Source organism: Podarcis cretensis (genome assembly GCF_951804945.1).
Source record: "Podarcis cretensis genome assembly, chromosome: 4".
NCBI lineage: Eukaryota > Metazoa > Chordata > Lepidosauria > Squamata > Lacertidae > Podarcis > Podarcis cretensis.
The window spans coordinates 35,354,196-35,362,632 of NC_137173.1; the positions used below are offsets into that span (position 1 = coordinate 35,354,196).

The 8,437-nt window shown below is 41.6% G+C and overlaps 1 long non-coding RNA gene across 1 annotated transcript; it reads left to right on the plus strand.

Moving 5' to 3' along the window:
* The first annotated feature begins 1,365 nt into the window (after positions 1-1,365).
* LOC307215557 lies at positions 1,366-5,783 on the plus strand. The gene is made up of 3 exons (XR_013838576.1): positions 1,366-1,546; positions 3,594-3,720; positions 4,652-5,783. It is a non-coding gene; the product is annotated as an uncharacterized lncRNA (long non-coding RNA).
* Positions 5,784-8,437: the final 2,654 nt, after the last annotated feature.

The following is an 8,437-nucleotide window of genomic DNA, read 5'->3' on the forward strand; positions in this document are numbered from 1 at the left end:
AATAAATAAATATCTACCTTAACTATAGCAGCACTGCCTTGCTCCTGTAACATATCACACACTATTTCTATAGTGTATGAACTGCTTCAAAATACCATTGAAAAGCAATTGTGGAGTTGATTTTACTAGCATAGGAAATATGTGGCTCATATGAGAAACATATGGATACATGCCCTTAATCCAGATGCATTCAGCCAGTATTTTGCAAACTTAGGAAAGCACTGATAGCATAACTGATCACATATGTGTTTTTAAAAAACAAACAATTTTGCTAGACTGTAACATAATGTCTATACTGCTATTTGTAGACCATTTCATACAATGGCTTAGACCCAGACAAAGTTATCCACACTTAGGTCCCATTGAAATTAAGGGAATGTGTTAGTTATGACTAAGTTTTTAATGTGGATTTCAATAGGACCTGTGTGACTTAACACTTCTGACTTGTTGTGCACAATCAACACATCTTATGGTGATTCTGTTAGAGATATCCCACTTTACAAACTCTAGAACATCAGTACTGTTACATCCCACCAAAACAAGTGGTGCGATAGGAGCTGCAGATGCAATTTGCCCAGGGGCTGCCCAGGATTTTTACCCAGGCTTTACCCAGGACACATGGCCACCATATATCTCATGCTTTCTGCAGCCTATTCTAATTGACTGTATTGCATTTTGAACCCATCCAGTTGTATGATTCCCAATTTTGTGGTATCACTCATTTTAAAAAATCTAAGAAGAAATCACTTGTGCTTTTCCCTATATAGCCACACATACAAACTTGAAGAAGTCCACTTCACGCACTGAGAACTTTTGCTCAAATATGCCATAACTTATATTTTATATGCCTGGTTTCCATTCTTGGGGAACTATTCCTCATTTAAAATCTGAAATAGACAATATTATCTACTGTCTTTGAGACATTCATTCTTTTATTGCAGAGTATGAGCTTTAGAAAAATGGAAAGGGCATAGAAGTAATTATTTTTTCCACCAAGATTCCTCAGAAAGGGAAACATTACCCATCAAAAATATCCCTGAAATATGACCGAACAGCCTCACTCTTTTCCCCTCAGAAAGACAAAGCATTGCCATAATTGTACTAGTATGATAATTGCACTGTTGTACTTCCCTGAAGTGAAGCGAGTGGGGAATCTACTGGCAAAAGACAGGGGGATTTCCAATTATGTCGTTTGTGGGGTTATTGGGTTTTTTATATATATCCATGAAATAAATTCTTCAGCTGAATTATCCCACATGTTGTGCTTGGAGGTATTCCCAGTGATTTGCTCAGCAGGAGACAAGTGGGAGACGGGCCCAAGCTCACCCAGATCCAGTTTTGATACCATAGCGATAGTTTATTTTCTAAATAAAACAATGACATCTACTTCTTCCCTTCTGCTTTATGTATAGCTGTTCATATTCTAAATTCTTTCCCTCTGCCTAGCCCTGTAAAGCTATAACTGGGAAGGTGCAGGAGATACCTGGCCACTAACGCTACAATAGTTCTGGCTAGATGATGATGAGTATACTTCAGCATTGTCAAGGTGAATTGTGTGTCAGTGGCACCAGATGATTAGGGGAACAGTACTATAGAGCCTGCAGTTAGTAATGGGATTTGTCAGAGGCACAACAAACGCAGGCAGCCAAATGAGTTATGGCATTGGACTTTCATTGACACAGAGATGGAGTCAGTTCCTTCAAAGGGCAGGAGTGCGTCTGGTCGTTTAGTTCAACAGCTATGCTGCACTCTGCACAGTTTTCATTTAACATCTGTGTTTCAGTTTCTCCCATACCTAAAAAGCTCTCTAGCAGCGTTTAGTTTCTGTCCAATTGAAAAAGGCACAAATGCAATATTGCTGGGAATTATAACATTTATTTAGGGTTGCATTCAGGGCAACTCTTGGATAGATGTTCAACCAGCTCCTGTCTCCTTTGGGATCACATTCATCCAGTGCTTTACCAACTGCACTGGCTCCCAGTGGAGTACAGGGTCTGGTTTAAGGTGCTGGTTTTGACCTTTAAAGCCCTATATGGCCTAGGACCATAGCTGTCAACTTTTCCCTTTTCTTGTGAGGAATCCTATTCGGAATAAGGGAATTTCCCTTTAAAAAAGGGGGGGGGGAGTTGACAGCTATGCCTAGGACCCACGTACTTACGGGACCGCCTCTCCTGGTATGCCCTGCAGAGGACCTTAAGGTCCACAAATAACAAAACTTTGGTGGTCCCGAGCCTCAAGGAGGTTAGATTGGTTTCAACTAGGGCCATGGCCTTTACAGCACTGGCCCCGACGTGGTGGAACGCTCTGTCACAAGAGACTGGGGCCCTGTGGGACTTGACATCTTTCCGCAGGGCCTGCAAGACAGAGCTGTTCTGCCTGGCCTTTGGTTTGGACGCAGTCTGACCCTTATGTTTCCCTCCCCTTATGGTCTTGATTTATCAGCTATTTTAAAACGAGGCTGCATTTTAAATTGCACTTTAACTTGTATTTTAAATTGGGGGTTTTTCTCCCTCTCTTTTTCCCCTATGCTTTTATTGTGGTTTTATTTTATTGGTATTAGCCACATTGAGCCTGGCTCTGGCTGGGGAGGGCAGGGTATAAATAAAAATTTATTATTATTTTTTTATAGTTACAAAGATGAAAGGCTGTTCCCATCTGCATAGCTCTTTCCTGGATTGTGTTTCTTGGTCACACTAGGGCGGGGTGGGCATCCTTTTTGACCCCAAGCAGCACATGCAGATGAGCAAGTGGTGACTGTGGGTGTGGTCAGGCCCAGCATTTCCCTGTTACACCCACACATTCTTCACAAACACACTCACAGCCTTCCAACAGTACACATGCAACAGATGCCGCAAGATGGCTGGGGAGAGCAGGTTTTAACCTACACCCCTCAACAATTCAAATGCAGGTCAGATCACTGTCCCAGCATGGCACAGGAACAGTCATAATTCCCCCTGCCACCCAGTTTATGGTTGATAAACTGGGCAGCAGGGGAAAGTGGGTTGGGTTCCCCAGGCCTTGCCCAGGTCACACTGAGTATCGTCTAGACTTTAGGGCAAAGGCTAGGAACTGTTTTGGACATAAAATATTCTATAGCAAGGCATTTCACAGGCAGAGTTATGCCCCTCCCTTTTCATCCAGGTGTTCCCCCCTCATGGCCTCCTGGATAACTCTTTCCTCCCCACTTTCCACCTCTGGGTCTACATTCTTCTCCTTGTGTTTCCTCTCTAATTGTCCCTCCCGAAAATGTCTTTGGCTTTCTTTTCTCCATTTCTGACTTGCCCCCTGTTCTCTTGCTCTAAGCCCTGGTTGCACAAGGTCTTTGGTGCCTAACCACACAGCAACAGCTTGTTCCTAATGCTATTGTAGCGTCAGTAGCTGCCTGCCCTCATTAGCTGCAGATTCTCCCAACCTTGCGGGCAGGGTCCCTTCCGTAGTTCTCCCCCCCCCCCACTGCCCAAACAGCCCCTGCCATTTTCATGCACAGAGTGGGGGAGGAAGAGCATTTGAGATTGAGCTGTGTGGCTGGAGCAGATACCACAAAAGCAGCCACTCTAAGCACACCATCTAACCTCCACCACTTTTTACCGCAGTAGAAAAAGGATGCAGCAACTGCAACAACAGCAGGAGGACAACAACAACAACAACAACAGTAAAGCACCAGAGAAATGGGAGAAGAAAGGAAGAGGCGGCCGAAATTCTTGAGTGTCAAGAGTAATGGTTAAGTATTATTTTCATCCTCCATGAATTGCTCTAATCATTTTAAGACCGTTGTTTTTCACTTGTTGATCTTCATCTGGAAAATATGTTTAAGAATTCAGAGTCTTAATGCTGCACTTTTCTTGGCTTGTATATAGCGCTGGCCCGCCTCCAAAAAGTCAAAGCCTACACATCTAGAAACACTTACTGCAAATTCAAATGTTCTCCTTATTTGCAGTGTTAATCCCTAAAAGATAAAAGAGCTTTGAATGATAAATTAACACATTCTGATGGCATGCTTTGATCTGTGAACAATGCCAGAGGGTTCTGATATGCCAATTATAAAAAGAAATCTGATGGCAGTGGTGGGAAAGAATAGGGATTTAGAAAGTCTTGTGTCTCATTTAGTTGCATGCTATCAACAGCTGACAGCAAATAACCACCTTCACAGAGCTTTATGCAGTCACAAGTGAAAAACTAGGCCAGAGTAAGGCCTGTATAAAGCGTAGCTTCCACAAAAGCGGCAGGAAGGGACTGGTATGGAGAACCAGCACATAACAGTTCCAGGAAATCATTTTATTGTTGAACTTAGCATGCAGGTACAATTCTAATAATGTTTTCAGAAACCATAATAAAGCAACATTATATTGGGATGGCCCGTCTTTCCAATTGCTTATTTTAACTATGGCATAACAAATAAGAAGCATATGCTCTACAACGGGGTAGGCAACCTAAGGCCCAGTCGCCTTCTTAATCTGGCCCACAGCCTGTCCAGGAATCAGCATGTTTTTACATGAGTAGAATGTGTCATTTTATTTAAAATGCATCTCTGGGTTATTTGTGGGGCCTGCCTGGTGTTTTACATGAGTAGAATGTGTGCTTTTATTTAAAATGCAACTCTGGGTTATTTGTGGGGCATAGGGATTCATTCATATTTTTTTTCAAAATATAGTCCGGCCCACCACATGGTCTGAGGGATGGTGGACCAGCCCACAGCTGAAAAAGGATGCTGACCCCTGCTCTACAACTAGTAATTTTCAAACTATCGTGATGGCGTAAAGAAGCTTGCATGTTGGGTAGGCAACAGGGTCACCATTGTCACTATGTTCCTGTCCTCATACTTTTCCTAAATCATTTCTATTTCTCCACGTCTTTAGTGAACACCATCTTTCATCTCTTCAGCATCTTCACTTAAATGTCCTCCATATGTTAAAGAAGCCTCTGAGTTATAGAGACAGTGTATGAAGTAATGGTTACTGACATCAAGAAATACAGTTAACAGGTCAAGGAGGATTTTAAAAAGCCAACATTACTTTCAGTAAGCTCAAAATAAAAACAGTTCCCCAAATCCATGTAAATATCACATGAATCTGACTTGGGAGGCCATGCTTTATTCATGCATAAAATAATTTTATTTCAGTATTCGACTACTACCCCCAGTGGAATCAAATTGCTGCCCAGTGCTTCCTACATTTCCTGTGCTCTTGCTGGAAGTCATGGGAAAGGCAGATATAGTAGCTTTCTTCCACAGTTAACTTCTGTTGCCGCAAGCATTCACAAAAGAACTGAAAGAACATTTGGTGGAGGTGCTTTTGGGGAGGGTGGCATAAAGGAACACTACATTCACACAGTTGCCACCTGTATCTTGGGAGACAATGGAGGAGTACGCATTTGTGGTCAAACAGTTGACCACAAAGTTACTTGCTGTAACTGTAGAGACTGATATGGGAGACACATGTTTTGTTGCAGCTGGGGCAGATGAAGGCACCCAGTTATGCTGCTGCAGCTGCACCAAGGCGTTTCTTCTCTCTGTGCTCCTCCCAGTGGTGGGGGTTCCCCTGATGGTTCCCCAGCAGGTGCCTCCTACCACTCCTCTGCAGCCAGACAGTCCACGACAGCTGTCAGCCAGAGTCAGTAGTATCAGGCTACTTGGACCAATGATCTAAGTCAGTATAAGGTAACTTCCTACATTCCTATGCAGCACATCCACACTGATGTCTGCCAAGGTTGACTCTAGAGTTCAGTGTTGGACCTCAGAATTGCCAAATGTGAACTGAGAGACCCTAAAAATGTGATGATTGCATTGCCCTCGGATAATGTGGTCAACGTACTGTCTTTTCAGTTCTCCTAATTAAGGAATTCCCAATTAGCTTCCGCAAAATCCCTGGTTCCCTATGGATGGTTATATCATATTCCTTGCTTAATACTTTTGAATTATTAGGTTGTAATGCTTAGCACATTTCAAATATTTGCAAACATTCAGTTCTGCTTGAATGTGAGCCTCTTTGTAAGTCACGTACAGGGTTAAACTAAAAGTTTGACAGTGACGTCTTCACATTTCAGCCATGTTAGTTTCCAGTATATAGCATCTTCTTACTAGGGAAGGATATTACCAGTCGAGCTTGTACATCAAATTTCCTTCCACCATCCAAAATCCATCAACTTCATTTAAAATGTATTGTACACTTCCCGTTGTAGACAGCCAACATGTGTTAGCACAAGATGCATCTGGCATTAAAAGGCAGTATTACAAACCTCTGCTTTGGCAGAATTCTTATGACAAAATTCATATTCTGTCTAACTAAATGTGCACTTGACAGCTGATCCATAACCATCCTATATACAAATAGCAAAATAATTCTCCAATAATAAAAATAATTTATTATTTATACACCACCCATCTGGCTGGGTTTCCCCAGTGTGGACTCTTATGCAGTCAGAACTTTACCATCCCTGTACAAGGGGCAAATATCAGCAGGCCTGAGGGAAAACAAAAAAAATGAAATGGAACCCAAACAAAAACCTTTTAAAAAATACTCAGGGGAGGAACCTTAAAATGGCCATGCTTAGTTGGAACAGAATACTGTCTGTCAGGGTAGGGTAATGAAAAAACCAAGAGGGGGAGACTGGAGAAACTTGGAAGAAAGCTGGCTGGCTGGCACCTTGAACAGGAGCGCTCCACGCTTCAACAAGGTCATATTTGTCTCTTCAAATAGCCATAAAGAAATCATAACTAACAATTCTGATGTAACACAGAGGCATGCATGCAGAAGACAAGTCAGGAATTCAAAGACAACATCATAAGAACTAATTCACAGTTTAAATTCTTCCAAACTCCAATGACTGGATCTTGGGTCACAATATTGTTGAGGTCAGATTACTGAACAAAGTAGACAAACCTACCACAAGCTAGGACTCCACAAAACTATAAATAAAAATTAGTGTTTGTCAAGGGGGTGGTTATTATTTCGTTGTTTCTAACTATTTGTGCTTTTATTGCATGTTTTGATCTTGTGAACCTCCCTGAAATTTTTTTCATGAAGGGTTATATATAAATCTAATAAATAAAATAGACTCAATTATCTTTGTTCTGTGTGCTGCTCAGCGAACCTGAGTTATCATGTCACTTACAGTGTGCCTACTAGCTTGTAAAATATCTTAAAGTTGTGTCCTGTTTGAACTTAGAGCCTGTTGCACTGTGGTCTCCTTCATTTGCCTCACAAATCTTTGTATCCGATCATACGTTCTATTAATTTCAGACATTGCAAGTCAAGACAACCAAACATTTATGTCTGTGATGGTCCCATTTATCAAATTCAGGTGTAGTATGAACTGAACATCTTTTCATCTGGTCGTGAAGCTCCTGCTCAGAATGTTAAAGGACTTTCTGCACCTATGTGATCAGCATTCAGCAGACTGTTGTTGTTGTTGTTGTTTAGTCGTTTAGTCGTGTCCGACTCTTCGTGACCCCATGGACCAGAGCACGCCAGGCACTCCTGTCTTCATTCAGCAGACTAGACAACTGCTATGTGGGAACATGCACCAAAGTTCTTTAATTTTAACCCACTACTCTAAATTAAGCTCTCATTGGTTGCTCTGCACTATATGATCAGACCATCCTCCATAGCAGCCTTTCATTTTGGGAATATCTTTGTGCCAGTTCTCTCAAAGGCTATTTCAAAAAATGTAATGAGATATGCATATGGGTTAGGGTTATGCAAATGCTCTGGGGTAGGAGTGGTAAAACAAAACAAAAAAGTTCTTGGAGAATATTATAAAATGCATGTATTTAGCACCACCAGCTTGGTTATACTAACATTAGCTGGGAGAAAACAACTTAACTTTTTCTCCAGTCTCTGAGAAGGCTCATAAAAGCTGAGCCATACTGAGCTGGGGCATATTTGCTGCCCTTAATTTAGGCAGCCAAAATTATCATCCATTTCTGAAAAGCTAATGTCTACCTAAATTTTCTTTTGTCCTTATTTAAAGTGCATTGTGACATTTTAAATAAGAGTTTCAACACACGCAGCTCATTCTCTAGTTAATGGAGGAAAGTTGAAAGTGCATGCAAGGATAAACAAATTTGTCAACTTCTTAAAATGTTTATACTTCTTGGAAATGTAGTGTTTCTAAATTTAAACCCTGTACTGTTAACATTCTGTTCAACGTTCTGAACAGCAAGTTCTACATACAAGTTCTACAACTGCTGCATAGAAGTTAACAGGAAATACAGAGACAGGTTACTTGTGCTCCGCAGGCAGAAGCATAGTGGATGAAGCCTCTTGGAAGAAACATGCAATGGCCACCGAAACTGGGTGTATAATGGCCACAAACATTACTGGATACAGCTTCACAGAGACAAGTGGCATGGCATAAGGTCAGCAACCTGTTTCTGACAACCTAAGTTTTGCTAGAATGTTTCGTTCAACCTAGGCTTCTAAGTCATGCTGGGAAGTCA